This window comes from Diadema antillarum, unplaced genomic scaffold (genome assembly GCF_040938485.1).
Source record: "Diadema antillarum isolate AM-2024a unplaced genomic scaffold, OU_Dant_1.0 scf00000122, whole genome shotgun sequence".
NCBI classification, from domain to species: domain Eukaryota; kingdom Metazoa; phylum Echinodermata; class Echinoidea; order Diadematoida; family Diadematidae; genus Diadema; species Diadema antillarum.
In genome coordinates, this window is record NW_027271011.1 from 2650406 (window position 1) to 2667252 (window position 16847).

Consider the following 16847-nt stretch of genomic DNA (forward strand, 5'->3'; position numbering starts at 1 on the left):
AAATCAATACACATAAGTTACATAATCATGAATATGCAGGAAATATACAAAGTAAATTCAACGCAGAGTCGTTTGACTTGCATAAACCACGATACATATAAGTACATAATCATGAACATGTAGGAAATATATAAAATAAATTTGACACAGTCTTTTGACTTGCATAAACAACGATATGAAAGAAATATAATATACAATATGCATGTCTATGCAGCAGTGATAAGAATAACATTTATAGTTAAGAAACGATTATGCAGAGGGCCGCCATTATAAGCATTGCTTGAAAAGATGGCCGGCCCGAGGAAAAGATAAGGACGTACTAGATTCGTAACAATATAAATTCTGCTGCGAAGGTAGCAGGGGAAAATAAACTCTAGTGTGTGATGGTGGTGGTGGTGAATGTGTGTGCAGGTGCTTGACGGTGCACAATGGCAGATAGGCTGGAATTTAGAATAATAAAATTGGTTTACTGAAAGAGGGGACGATATGCGTTGTTGCTATCGGGAGACCAACATTAGTTGTATAATTTGTTTGTTTTTAGTTCGTATTTGAAGTATACTGTAATAAAATGTACTTCTTTAAGTTTGCTTTAAATGAAAACAAGTAGGCACACTGTTTCAACTCCTCAGGAAGAGTGTTCCATGTATCCGGACCTTGATGTCTAATCGACTTTTGAGCAAGTAAAAGCTTCGGATTACTTAAATGAAAATCATGGGAACGACGGGTAGGGTATAAGTGAATATGGTTATTGGTTACTAGGGTATTATGAAAAAATGGTAATACATTTCGAATGTGTTTATACATAAATATGGCAGTTAGGTATAGATGTATATCATGGGCCTTCAAAGTTTTTAGGCGATAAAATATGGGATCAGTGTGAGCCAAAAAATTTGAATATGTGCATATGCGAAGAGCCTTTTTCTGAAGAAGAAAAATTGTGTTCAATTTTGTTTTGCTACTGTTGCCCCATACAATATTACAGTACATTATTATGGTAAAAATAAAGTGTTATATAACATAATTAAAGTTTGATCATTAATTAAATATTTCATTCTTCTTAAAACACCAGTTGCTTTAGATATTGCTGTTGTAATATTCTGAACATGAGTATTCCAAGTTAGATTGCTATCTAGGGTCACTCCTAGGAACTTGGTTGAATGTTTCTCAGCAATGTTTATATCATCAATAAAAATACTTTGAGGAAGGGTGTGTTGGGATTGCAACGTATGAAAGTGTATAAAACATGTCTTATCAATATTCAGTGAAAGCTTATTACTTCTAAACCATTTCGAGATGTTGCTTAATTCCGTATTTAATGTATCAACCAGTGTTACAATGTCCTTGTGGGAATAAAAAACATTGGTGTCGTCTGCAAATAAGATGAAATTTAAACGAGGAGAGGAGTTGATAATATCATTAATATAAATCAAAAAGAGTAGGGGCCCGAGGATAGATCCCTGAGGGACACCGCATGACACGTTAGAATATGTTGAGTGAGTGGATTTAAATGCAACATATTGTTTTCGATGACTTAAATAACTTCTGAACCACGACAGAGTAATCCCTCTCACACCATAATTATGTAATTTTTCAAGTAAAATGTCATGATCAATAGTGTCAAACGCTTTACTAAGATCCATGAAAACTCCAATTATGTGCTCCTTTTTAGTAAGCGCATCAATAATATCATCAACAGATTTAATTATAGCATAATCGGTAGAAAATCCTTTCCTAAAACCAAACTGATTCGCATTTAATATTTCATTTTCAATCATGAACGAGTGGAGACGCTAGTAAACTACTTTTTCTAAAATTTTCGATATTGCAGGTAACAATGAAATGGGTCTTCTAATTTTTCACCATTAAGGGATCTTCTCTTTTATAAATGGGGATAACTTTGGCCGTTTTGAAGGAGTCTGGATACTTTCCGTTGAGTAGGGATAGATTGAATATATGGGTGAGAGGGGCTGCTAGGGGGTAAATTATTTTTTTCAACAAATTCACACTTAAGTTATCAGGCCCACAGGATTTACTACATTTCAAAAATCGAACAATATCAATAATTTCCGATTCATTAATTGGAGTAAAAAACAAAGAATTTTGATTACTTTCAGATAAATAATCTTTATAATTCTTTATATCATTTATGGGAATAGATGCTGCCAAAGAAGGACCAACATTAACAAAAAAATTGTTAAAAATATTTGCAATTTGGTCAGGATTGGTAATAACATTATCGTTATGAGTAATGCTGTCAGGACATTCCGTAGGTTTCTTTTTCAGTATTTCATTAACGATCCGCCAAAGAGCACTTTTATCATCCTTATTAGATTCGAGTTTATTCGAAATATATGGTTTACGTGAAACTCGAATCAAAGTAGTTAGTTTATTTCTATATATTTTGTACCTTTTCACGTTTTCAAGAGTAGGTTTTCTCAGAGATATTTTATAAAGACGGTTTCGAGTGAGAATAGAACATAAGACCTTGAGTAATCCAGGGTTGCCGAGCTTTTTTCCTTCCATTTCTTTTGGGAGTTAAAGGAATGTGTTTATCACAATAATCTAATAATTTTTGTAAGAAAATTTCATAAGAAGAATTAACATCTTGGAGTTCAAAAACGTCATTCCATTGTTCTTCAAATAAATCTTGATTGAATGAATCAATATCATGTGGCGTTACATTTCTATGCATTTTCAAATATTGTTTGGGTTGGTGGCGTATTGGGGTTGTTACAGATTTATCATTAATCATAAAAATTGGTAGGTGGTCGGATATATCTGAATAAATAATGCCGTTCGTACAGGTTTCCGTTATTACGTTAGACATTATGTTATCTATTAATGTTTTGCTATGGGTGGTGTTATTTATTCTGGTGGGCTTATTGATGTGGGGATACAGTGAATTGGAAAATAATATGTCATGGAAATGGGTAGGTTGTAATAAATCTATATTGTAATCTCCCATCAAGAAAATGGATTTTCTCTCTCCAAAGATTTCATTAACACAATGGTCGAAGTTATCAAAAAAAGGTTGAATGTCATTTTGTGGAGGACGGTAAGTGGTACCAACTATAATATTTTTTTTTTAGTTATCATTTAAGATTTCAATAAATAAACTTTCTGCTTCCTGAATACACAAATCAGTTCGAATTTTAAATTCAATTTGATTATTGACGTACATGGCAACCCCACCTCCTTTGCCATACTTTCTATCATTACGAATAAAATTGTAATTTTCAATGCCAAATAGGTCCGGGGAATTGGTGTGCAACCATGTCTCGGTAACTCCTATGACGGAAAATGGGAAATCATTGAGGGAACTTAAAAATAATTCAAATATTTCAAAATTTTTATTTAAACTTCTTATATTAAAGTGAATTAAACTGAAATTAGCACAAATCTGATTTGCGTTATTGAAAGGAAATTGACTGTTAAATTCGTTGATAGTGAAGTACTGGCTTGTGTGGTTCACTAGCTGTTGGTCATCTATTCCAAAATCAGAATCCATTTACAATGAGTGACAGTACGTGATAGCTGCATATCATGCTGGTGCAACGTGAAGTGCAGTGCACATCGTATGCACGGGGTGTATACGATGAGGTGCATCGGTACGTGGTGTGCTGTAACAAACTATAAATAAAATATATATAATAAAATCTGGTTCACCTGTAACATACAAATGAAGAGGTATTTAGCTTTCAGCGACAACTAAAAATTAGCTTCTCTCGGAGCTCTTTGATTAGGGGTGTGAAACGTTGAAATGCGGTTATTTCAGATCATCCTCTATAATAATTGCTTTCGCAATGACACCGCATGCATACCAACCATTGACATTTTCTAAAGTTTCCGCTCTCAATGTAGTGCAGGTGCCTAGTCCAACATACAAAGCGTCACTTGTAGTAGTTTGTAAAATGGATCACCGATTGTCTGTTGACCTGTGAAAAGGCCTACACTTAAAGGTTAGTGACACACTGGAGCACACCGCAGGGCCAGCACGGCCAACCACCGGACCCCCCCCCCCCCTCCCCCCCCCCCCCCCACATGGTTTTATACCATATGAAAGGAGTGGAAGGGGCCCCGGCAGCCGACCACGCCGACCCCACAATACACTCCAGTGTGCACCATACCTTGACAATATATATTACACCAGTAGAGGAAAACGAAAAAAAATATTAAGCACCATCACTTTGGCAGTTGACAGGAAAAATGCGGACATGCGTTAAACAGTATACTGATAGATGGGCCTCCGCATTGCTAACGACTGTAACAGTATGTACGGATTGAAGTCGGGGTCGGATAATAGACCGATTTGATTCTGCAGTACACCAGGGAGGTGGCTTCTTCCACCTCCCTGAGTACACCCTAGGACTATCGCACTTTGCCTCATAAAACAAGAGAAAGAAAAAAGAATACAGACTTTACCATCAACTACACAAACAGTTCGGAGATATTCAACATAGAATCTGTAGTTCATGAATACACCCGATTGTATGATGTAGTAATCAATAATGTGAATGGATACAATAGCGAAAAATCATTAAAAAACGCCGAACTGTGCCGTTGTTTAATTTGATTTTGTTTTCAGTCCTGTCTTTGGGGCGACAGTAGTATCAACACATGTGCTAGGTTAAGCTCACTAAACCGAGCGCCATACTAAAATTATCTATTTAAAACCTAATCACTGAATGAATGTGATACCAATGATGATCGACCGGGGCTCCAGCTCTATTGCGGATAATATAGACGTCGACCAGTGTTTACAAAATACCTTAAAGAGGCAAAAATGTGTCCGATACCTACCCGTACTGATTCAATACTGCGTATACCAAATTTTTCATACTGAATTTACTGCTTAGCAACAAGAAAGATTATGGCAGTCAGAGTTTTTCTAATACGTATTCAGATCGAGGTGTTAATCGTGCAACATCTGGTAGCCAGAAATTACGCCTTGGTATTTGTGCAAAAAGTTAGAATGAGCGCATTGACCGCAGTGACTCAGTACTGTGTATGCTACATCTATGATACTCAAAGGACTGCCTATATAATCACAAGAAAAATAATGACAGCCGGAGCTGCTTTAACACATATATTTGAGGGCGTTAATCATGTAACAACTGGTGGGCAGGAATTTGCCCCTTGGTATGTGTACCCATAGTGACAATGAGGGTATTGACCGTATTGACTCACTACTGTGTATGTCAGCTTTTTCGTACTCAAAGGACTGCCTAGCAACAAGAAAAATAAAGTCAATCAGATCTTTTTGAACACACAGGGGTGTTAATCATACAACATCTGGTGTACATTAACTTAACCATTGGTATTTGTACCAAGAGTGAGAATGGGTATACGACGCTATGTTGCGACGTAATGGCAATTCAGAACAGGTTATTCTGACTACATAGCTTTTCGGGTGGCTGGTTTAAGGGCACTGTACACTGTGAATAATAATTAAGGCGCCATTTCTTAAGCAATCTATATAACCATTTTCAGTTTCTTTTATGATAATCTGTGTTTATCAATACAGAATTAATGACAATTATACACTATATGATTGTATTACGTCCTATCAATCCAACACATTTATGATTTACAGGTTTGCAACGTAAAACTTCGGGGTCTAAAAATGACCCTTCTCCACAGAACTCTACATGCACAGAAGACCTATGTACGCCGTAGCACAACAATACCACGGATCGCCGAGATTATATGGGGTGTGTGTATATGTTAAAAGCGGTGATAACAATAACACAGTTAAACCTGGTTCATAAATGATGCAAAACATAATACCAAAATTATTACTTTGCTTGAAGCCTATTATGTATGAAGAGGAGGGTGGGGTGGGGGTAACTCGAACTTTCAAAAACAAATACAATAGTTATACTTTATAGGTGTTCGTCATGGGATTTTGGGCGGGCTATACAATATTGATGGCCTGGAGCGCCCAGGTGCAATAAGCCTAGTTTCATTATAACATGGAGACCTCTATCCGATCTCTATAATTATGTTCATGAATGGTGTAAAGACAGGTGTCTGATACATACGCACCAGGAATCTTCATACAAACATATCATTTCAATAAAAGCTATTATTTTTAAGAATAAAGTAAGTAACAGTGTCTCTTCGGCGCTTCATGAAACCGACTCTATTCGTGGTATTTTTGTAATATTAATTTGCTTGAGTTCACAGGATGGTTGTACCAAGATTGAGAATTGGTATACAGCGCTAATTGGCAACGTTGACAATTCTGAACAGGTTATTCAGATTACATACCTTCTCGGGCGGCTGGTTCAATGGCGTAGGCAGCGCTGTGAATAGTACTTACGGCGATATTTCTTAGCGATTTACATAACCAATTGCACTTTATTATATGATAATTCATATCTGTCAACACAAGGGTAATGGCAATTTATACATAGTATGAATGTATTGCTACATATCTAGAAGACTATCAAATCTGCTTGCCTACACGTTTGATTTACAGGTGTCTATCTTTCAACTGGGATCTCGAAATAACCCTTCTAGACAAAACTTCTTCATGTATCACAGGTAGAAGGCCTAGGTACGCCGAAGTACAATCAGTGACAATATTTCTACGAATCGCCGTGATGAAAATCAATTCAAATACGACATTATTACAATCATCTTTTGTGCGGATGGGGTGTGTACATTTGTGACAGTTGATAGCAATAACACAAATAAGTCCGGTTCATAAAGAGGTGCAAAACATCATACACAAGTTATTGGTCTGCTTGAAACATGTAAAAAAAAGGGGGTAACTTCAGTTTTGACGATAAATAGTTATAATCTATAAGGGTTCAGCATGGGATTCGTGGCGAGGTATACAATATTGATGGCATAGAGCGCCGAAGTGCAATTTGCCTGGTTTCATTAAGATGGGGACTTCTCTCCGAACTCTATATTCATATGTGGTGTGAAAACATGTGTCTGATACATGTGCAGTAGAAATCTTCATGCAATTAACTTATCAGTTTGATATAATTTTTGGAGTAAAAGTCTGTTACACTGTTCCTTCGGCGCTTTATGAAACCGACTCTATTTGTGGCACAATATTTTACAAATAGATTTACATGAATTCGCAGGGTTAATGACTCACTGTGCACTGAAGTATAGGGGGTCTGTTGACCAACCTGACTTCGGCGTTGAGTGCCAGCACTGTAGTGAATTCTTAAAATTCTGTTACAACATACATTGGAGAAAATGTTACTATCAATCAACTAACAAAAACTTTTAATCTAACCTTATCAAAAATATTAAATATTTAAAGTTACCTTTGTTTGAATTTAAGGAAGGGAGGGATGGATACCGGATGCTATTCGGACCACATCGACCACTTAGATGAAGGTTCATTCGGATTCTTCGTTTGGAGCATGACCTTGGTGTGATGAACAGTAATCCTGGTTTTCAGATGTTGGGATTTGCGATTCCCTGGAGCTCTCCGCAGTTGGTCCGCACCTGACAGTATCTAGCGCGTAGTTGCCCGGAGGTGCTAACGCAAGTCCGATTTAACCGCAGCCAAGTTTTGAGCATGACCAAAACTTTTTCCGGGAATGCCCGTAGAGGTCCACGCAGAACGCCAGTAGGAGGCCCTTAGCGGCAGCACCTCCCAGGCAACTCCCACGCAGGTATAATACTTCGCAGTCCCGTATGCATCCAAGATAATGGAATTCTGTGGGATTTCAGCCATTCCATGAGAGGAATTCCTTCACTGAGTTGTCAGCCCCCACGCGACTGGTACAAAGGTCACACAGTAAACTCGCAAGTATAATTTAAGTAGAACGCGTCCAGCAAGTAAGACACATGCGCTGACTCGCTCAAATACTTTTCCGCCCTCAGGAATGCCCGGTATGCTAGAAAATCCCTACACGTAACAAGCCCGAGTAGCTTGCCGGATAGGTGTGACAGGGTCTAAACACGGTTGCGGATAAAAAAATATGCGTGCGCACCTCCGGGTGACTGCGGTTGAGATACATGCTAGGTACTGTCATGTGCGGATCATCTACGGGGACCTCCGGGTAGTCAAAATTGTTCTTTGCAAGTCGCACGCAAGGCTTGCCCGGAAAGGTGTGACACGGCCTTTACTTTGAAAAGTTAAAAAATGGAGCTTTGGTCATTTTGCAATCAAACTCTTCATAATATATACTATCTTATATATATATATATATATATATATATATATATATATAAAACATGCGCTTAATTTCCTCGCCATGATAAAGCGTTTTAATGCCATTTTAGGTTTTTATCTCATATAATATATATATATATATATATATATAATACATACATTATGTATTATATATATGGGCCGTGACGCGAGAAAAGGGCCCTTAGATCTGACGCGCACAAACGCCAGCAAAAAGCGCGGAAGTTTGACAAAGCAATACGCGCAATCCAAAAGATTTCAGCTCGTTGTTCACCTTTCCTTCACGTGGAGTCAGCTCGAATCAACCTTATCAACCCGTCCACAACGTCTTTTTCTACGGCGTCTGCAGTATTTTGATTATCTGTCTCAAGGTGAACATCAACATATTGGATCCCCAATGATGAAATGGTAAGAACATACACTGAATTTGATGTTAAATTCATGGAAAAAATGTTTGAATTTCGTGCTCGGCCCTGTCAGGCCTGTGCTCAGCGCAGTCCCAATCTTTCAATTTTTTGTTGGGGATCTGCTGACGCTATCAAACGTTTCCGTAGTAGTAACGTGTTAAGCCTTCATTGTGTCTGACGATGCGTAGATGTATGACATCGTTACATTTATCTTAACGCTCCTTTCCTTCACGTGGAGTCAGCTCGAATCAACCTTATCAACCCGTCCACAACGTCTTTTTCTACGGCGCCTGCAGTATTTTGATTATCTGTCTCAAGGTGAACATCAACATATTGGATCCCCAATGATGAAATGGTAAGAACATACACTGAATTTGATGTTAAATTCATGGAAAAATGTTTGAATTTCGTGCTCGGCCCGGTCAGGCCTGTGCTCAGCGCAGTCCCAATCTTTCAATTTTTTGTTGGGGATCTGCTGACGCTATCAAACGTTTCCGTAGTAGTAACGTGTTAAGCCTTCATTGTGTCTGACGATGCGTAGATGTATGACACCGTTACATTTATCTTAACGCTCCTTTCATATAAAATGTCGAAATAAGCTACAGCCAGTGTTCACACTGTCCTTAGCAATCCTGTGTTTTAGCAGTAAGGATAATTTCGGAGTACTTTAGTTCAGGCAACAACGTAAACTGCATCATGCATGTGGTTCAACTTTGTCTGACTTGTTCAAGTGTAACGTTAGGTTTCTGCACCCAAAGGCAAACAAGGTTGGGCCTACTTACTTGAGATTGTGACATTTGTGTAATGTCATTGTCAGCAAGATAGTTCCACAACTAACGTTACATTTTTTTTCCTTGACAGTTATACTGCATAACTGAATTCTACATTGGTAAATCAAACTAGGTCTTAATACTTATTAATAGTCTTAATTAGATACCGGGTTGTTCTACTATGTATCAACTTTTTAAAAAAATCTGAAAAAGAATAATGGGACTAGCGTACTAACCAGTTAGAACCTTAATGAGGCTGAAGTATCAAAGGGCAAGCCCCAAAGACAAAATCAGTTCTCTCATATTTTCCACAAAAGACTCTAACGCTAAGTGCTAAACTTTGGTTACAAAGACATCTCATCGACACACTATTAGAAGTATTACCATTACATTTGTTATTCTGGTACCGGTACTGTAGAATTAGGCCTATTCATAATAAGTGTTCATTGTCAACATATGTTTCAGAGCATTGTTATAGGAGTTTTGGGGTAGGTACTCACTGTCTAAATGCCAAGGGGAGATTATTCTCCAGATTTCATGTAATGATTTAGTGACTGTGAAGGTTCTTTCACCTGTCATATCTCTGATCATTGGGTGTAGTACCGGTATTCATTTCTTCTTTTTCTTTCCGATTGAAATAAATCATTGTTGTATTACATCACTGGCAGAACACAACAACAGTCCACACAGTTGGCATCTATACCACTATTTTGATTTTTAAAATCCCACTGTACAGTCCACCTTTCAAACCCACATTAATCAGACTAAGCATTTTGTTCTCATATTTCAGGGCAGAATAAAAACTTGGCTGTGCTAGTATTCCTGAACAAGAAGACAACCCTGGGCTGCACACAGAACTGGAACAGAACCGTCAGATGGAGAGGAGACGTACTTGGTGTCTGGTAGATAAAGGATTTGGCAGGAGCAAACAACTAATTGCAGGTTTGTATTGTGCTGTGCATCAGCTAATTGCATTAATAGTATCGAATGTTGAGTTTAGTAACAACCTTATGACTGTAAAGTAGAACTACATGTATAACTATAATTTGAATTTAAAAAAAGATATTATTTGTTGTTATGGCCTATCCTTTTCATTTACTATGAATACCTGGATCTATGAACCAAATCAGAAGACATAATCATACAGTCATAATGTATTTTTGGTAATTGCATAATATGCTTTGTATTAAGATGCATCTTGCACTGGCTGATGAGGTATAGAACTAATTCATTGAGTTTACATTTCAAATCTGATTTAATCTGTTTTAATCACTCCATTTCTGTAACCTGCATGGTTCCTTTTCTTCTGCAATGACACTCTAGTATTGATTATGACCTTAAACCTTCGAAGAAATAGAATAATACATTGTACGTATCAACATTCAAAATATTCATGATTTTCAGGTCTGACTGTGACAGCCTTGAGGAGCTTTCAACAGTTTCAAAAGTCGTGGAGAAGTCATCTTCCTTCACGATTCTGGTAGGGTTGGCAATTGTAAGACTGGAAGGCGTACCTGTCCCGTTTACAGGGAGCTGTCTGAGATCAGAAAGTTTTCGTACTTTCACTTCTACCATGTTCAGCCAGGAATTGTTTGTGTGAGGGAACACCTCTGGGATAACGAAAAAAGAAAGAAAAACTATAATTGGGTTTACTCAAGACAGTTGGAGTGGTTCCTCAAAACAAACATTTACCCATCCAGGCTGATATCTACTGGATCAACACTCGACAGAGCGCTATGAATATCTTCAAGCACATCAGACCTTTCCTCTTCCAAGATGTCACTTGCCCCCAGTCCGAGAGACTGAGGCCTCATGATAGAGCTATGAAGTGTCATCCTCAACTTATTGGCATACTTGTCCAATTTATGTTTCCTACTGTATTTCACTCTTAGAGCAGATACTGGTATTGCCCTTTGGTTTGGAAACTTAAATCATGGTTGACATTATGTTTCGCCCCATTCATGTACAGTGTATGCAGCATATATGCTGCACATTATCATAACCTACAAATGTACTCGAGTACAGCTGGTTTAGCTAAAAAAAATCCACCCTATACTGAATGTCGTTGGCGAGAAGGCAGGTGTGATTATCATGCCCTCAGGACACTGCTAGCTGTGGAAGACTATTGATACTCATGGCATATCAGTACTCTGCTATGAATTTACGGGTAACAATTTCAAATGCATCTTCAGATAACTTAACATTCTTAGGTTTTCTTCCAGTAGTTACCATATCCTTTATGTATTGTCTTTTGTTGACATGTGTTTATAAATGGCACAATGCAATTTCAAGTATTCATAGTTGACTTGTTCAAAAAAGTTATAGGCATAGAAGTTTCCTCTTCACTTCCACTGTTTTGCTATCAGCTTACCAATAATGCGGAAATGATATTGTGATTTAATCAGCTCATGTATTAGTAGACTGTGATCGATATCAATTTGAAAGTAAGTCTTTTTAGTGAGCCCAAGGGAGAAAAACTTGTATGTAGCTAGCCTCATCCTGAAGCAGTTGACATACATGTTTCTTCTTTTCTGTTTTTCTGTGTCTAATATCAGGAAGAAAAAGGGATACCTATGATGACTATTCTTCACATGTAGCTGAGCTTGGGCTGATATTAATGTAACGTGATTACTGTAATTTCATCAGGGTATGGGAAGCATGGAAACCAACAGAAATCTCACTTAAAACTTTCCACTTGAGAATCACTGGATCTTTTTCGTGAGTACAACTGTAGATGTTACTCTCTCTTCGGGGGTATGGCAAGTATTTCATAACATTTTTCTTTGAGTTGTTCACAATACACAAGCTTGCTTTTTAGTGGACCTCTCAATTCTTTTTTTTTTCTCAATTGAAACATAACTGTATTTTTTTTTTGCCAGTATGCATACATATATCTTTATCTGTATCATTTATCCTTTGCGAAGTCGAATGTATACGTTTATGATATAGTTCCTGATTTATTCTGTGTTGTGTTTTGTTGGAGTTTGTCTTTGATAGAGTTGAGATCCATGAAGTGGTATGAGAAGAGATTAAAGTGTTGCAAGTGCAATAACTCTTTACTCCAACAAATTTCATATGGAGCATTTGCCTACAATTCTATTATGTATTCTTTTTCATTTTCATTTTGATATTGTCTTGGAAGTATGTGTGAATATGTATCTTACAGTTTTGTTTGCATAGTGCATGCTGTGTACCGGTAATTCTTTGTACATATGTGTGTATGCGTGTGTGTTTTTGCACATGGAGGCCTATGTTGAATGAATGAATGTATAATTGGAGTACTCTTACCCCAGTGACATAATTGTAGTTTACTTTTGTAATGTAATTGTAGAAGAAGGGTTAAAATAGGCCATGATTAATTCCATCCTACATTGCAAGTATAAAATCCGCACATTTGCTACATCTAGATTGTATATTTTGCAAAAACACATTACATCTTGTATGTGTAACAGTGCCGGGATTCCTGTTAGGCCTGCACAAACATGGCTGCATTCATTTTTAACCATGGCCCTGTTCGTAGCATTTCAGCTGTATCACACACCCAGCCAAACACTCATGCATGTAACTTTTTAGAATATAAAGTTGTTTATAGACCTTTTCACATGCAGAGGAACACAATAATGGCAAATACATTCAAACACAGTCAAACGTTATTTACATGTGTACAAACGTGCAAGACAAACGACATGGTCCCTTATCCTCTTCCTGTCTCAGCACACACATACACTCAAACACAGACAGACAGACACATAAACATACAATATACATACGCACAAGCTCACACAGAAGTACACACATACATACACACACCCACTTTCACATGCAGGAGAACACAATGATGGCTTAACATACAATCCAACACAAGCGTTAAACTTGCATGACTGTATAGTTTACGCTAGACACTCACGACAAAAACATGGTCTGTTATCTTCCTGTCTCACTCACACACAAGCCTACACACACTCAAACACAAACAGACAGACACACAAATCTTCAATGTACATACACGTAAGTAACACACAAGTACACACTCACGCACACATTCACTTCTCAATCGGATACATTTTGTTACCATATCCAACGACATGTTTCTCTATGCGTGTTTTGTTATAAAACCCAAATTCGTTTAGAATTTGAAATGCAACTCTTATTTTTGTGGTTGTCATGGTAACGATGATTTCATAAGAATACTTAATTTTTACATCATATCATCCATGACAAGATTTGGGGGAAAGATTCCAACTTTGATGAATAACGGACCCAAACTGTGGGACTATGAGCTGTTAAAGGGGCACAGTGTTCCCCGTCCATGACTTACGCGCGCGCATGCATAAACGCGTTAAAAAGTGGCAGGATTTGGGCAAAACATGCTTTTTTAAATTTCATAATTGGGGCACTTAGGAGTGGAATTTCAGAAAACGGTTTGCATATTTACGCATAGATACATCAGAACTCGCTCTTCAATGTGGCGGTGAAAACTCAATTTCGGTATTTTACGGCCTAAGGGCCCTTTTCTCGCGTCACGGCCCATATATATATGAGATAAAAACCTAAAATGGCATTAAAACGCTTTATTCTGTCGCGAGTAGAGTGACAGACGCTCTCCTCCACTGAGGTCAATTTGCATGGAATTCGTAAATAAGCACTTAAGTATGTAAATTGATGCAAACTGTTTACATGTCAATAGAAGACATTCCAGACCGCTTGCGGTAAAGCCACGGTATTGCTATGTGTGGCAAGGAGCGGCAGTATGACATCAGGCCGTGAAGGGGACATCACGCTGTGGTGCTGTCTCCGTGACACGTTATAAATGGCCACTCGGTAACGGTGACAGGGACCGCCACCCCAGTCAGTATTAACTAGAGATACCCACAGATAGTGGTAAGTGCATTAATTCTGTAATTTTTATATATTTAATTGGCATAATTCGTTTATGTAAGTGATATCCGAAGTGAGAGTGAATTGTGATAAACGCTCCAGTTAATATGTGACATAGGTATAATGGTTGTTTGTGATTGCATGAGCTGAGATACATTTGTATGTCTATAATGAGGTAATTTGAACATTAATTAGGATAATATGAATGTGCTCAAGCGCTCTGGCTGTAAGTAATCTGAATATTTGAATATTTGAAGTGTTTCCGGGTTTTATTATTAATGGTATCTTTATTCAACAAATCATTGATCGCAGCCTGAGGGTGAATTACAAATGATTTTACAAAAGTGGAAATATACATACACAGTATTACATAAATATACAAATGTAAAATTACAAAATCAAAATAACAAGCAGGCTCAACCAAAACAAAAACAATTCGAACAAGAAAGAAACTCTCAGACACTGCATACACAAGAAATAATGAAAATTTGAATTGACATGGATCATTGACCCTAAAATTTCCAAGATAATCACTGCCAATCAGTACATGAATATTCATTAAATTCCATGAAATTACATTATACCTTAAACCATTTCCGGGTATGAGACAAAAGAAAAAAAAAATATCACATTTTCACTTTATGTTTGACCTTTAACCGTAATATTTCCAAAACAATTTCTGCCCACCGATACATACATATTCATTTAATTCCATGAAAGTTCCTTGACCCATTTCCCAAATATATATAAACAAAATCATTTTCACTTGGCGTTTGACCTTTGACCTCAAGCCCCCCCCCCGAAAAAAGCATTAAGTAATACGAATACACACCAAGTTTCAAAATATACCCTCCAGCATTGCACAAGCATGGGAAAAACAAAGAAGGAAAAAGGAAAATATACATTTGGCCTTCATCTTTAACCCTAAAATTTCAAACAATCACTACGAATCAGTACATAGATATTCATTAAGTTACATGAATGTACATTGTACCTTAAACCATTTCCGGGTATGAGGGAAAAGAAATAAAATTATAGCATTTTCACTTTATGTTTGACCTTTAACCCTGATATTTCCAAAACGATTTTTGCCCATCGATACATACATATTCACTTAGTTCAATGAAAATTCCTTGCAACATTTCTCAGATATATTAAAAAAAAAAAAAAAAAAAAATATATATATATATATATTCACTTGACGTTTGACCTTTGACCTTTGACTTCACGGCCCGAAATATTCTCTCAAATAACATAATTACACCTCAGGTCATTGATATACATAACAGGTTTGAAATCAATTTAAAAAAAAAGATTGTTTACCATGACATCGCTTTTTGTGACCAACACAATAATCATACCTTTCACATTCATATTTCAATACCGCAATGTACACCAACTTTAATTTCAGTTACTTCACAATTGCCTAAAAAAAAAAAAAAAAAAAAAAAAAAAAAAAATTCATACAACTATTTCCCTAATTATTGTGAAGTATTCAATAACCCAATAAGATATGGAATTGGGCTTCTCTTGTGCCTTTCTGTTCTACACCTCACAGTGGGATATTGTGTTGACCTTCTTAAAGATGAAGAGTACCTGGTCTGTCGAGGTGCTGGTAACCAGTGCCTGAATTGTTGTGACTTTAGCAGTGACTTGGCAAATTTGCAGCATACATCATGCCTGCGAGCCTCAAGAGACTGAAGGGTGAAGGACCCACTGGTACTGCAATAGGCAGGCACATAAAGGCGTTGACTGTCGACCAGCTCCGAGGCAGTAAGGGAGCATAGATTGTCGACTGAACTTCATTCCTGGATGCTGAGGAGACATCGCGAAGACGTCCGTCGGGAGAGCGACCACACGAACGGCAATCGCGACGAGTTGCTACGACAGACTACTCGACAGTCCATACCAGCACCAGCGTAACCAGGCCCCGTCATCGACTTACACCGTCATCGTCATATACGTCACCGACCCATCTCGTCATACATCATAAGCTATTCATCCGTCGACTGCCATAATCGAGGTGAAATTATTCCACTTAATGCCCCAGTCACATAGACATCCCGGATCGCCCCGGACCACCCCGGATCTGATCCGGGGAGAGACCCGTGTTGACGCCGGGAGGTCAACATGGCAACTTTTGGAGGTCAAAAACATGCGGCGTCATCCGGGGATTGCCGTGTTGGCAGAGCAATCCGGGGTGGTCCGTGTGGCTGCCGTGTAGCTGCCGTGTTGATCCGTGTAGCTGCCGTGTTGATCCTTGTAGATGCCGTGTGTGTCCGTGTACACTCCGCGCTCTTCCCGCCTTATCCGTGTAGCTGCCGTGTTGATACCGTGTGTACAGTCATGCCAAAATCCCGGATCTCCCCGGACGTCCCCGGATCTCCCCGGATCACCGTGTAAATTCTTGAGCATCCGTGTTTATATGTGACTGGGGCATAGAGTTAAAGGGTGTGTACAGTTCTGGTCGAGGTGAAAATTTAGGTTTTAACGTTTTGCGAGATATTCAGAAACCACTCTATGAGATGTCAAAGAGCATGCAGTTCTAATAGGTATCAAAAGTTTATTCGATGAAAATCGGTTTTGAAATGGCTGGATATCCAAAAACAAGGTGAAACAAACAGATCC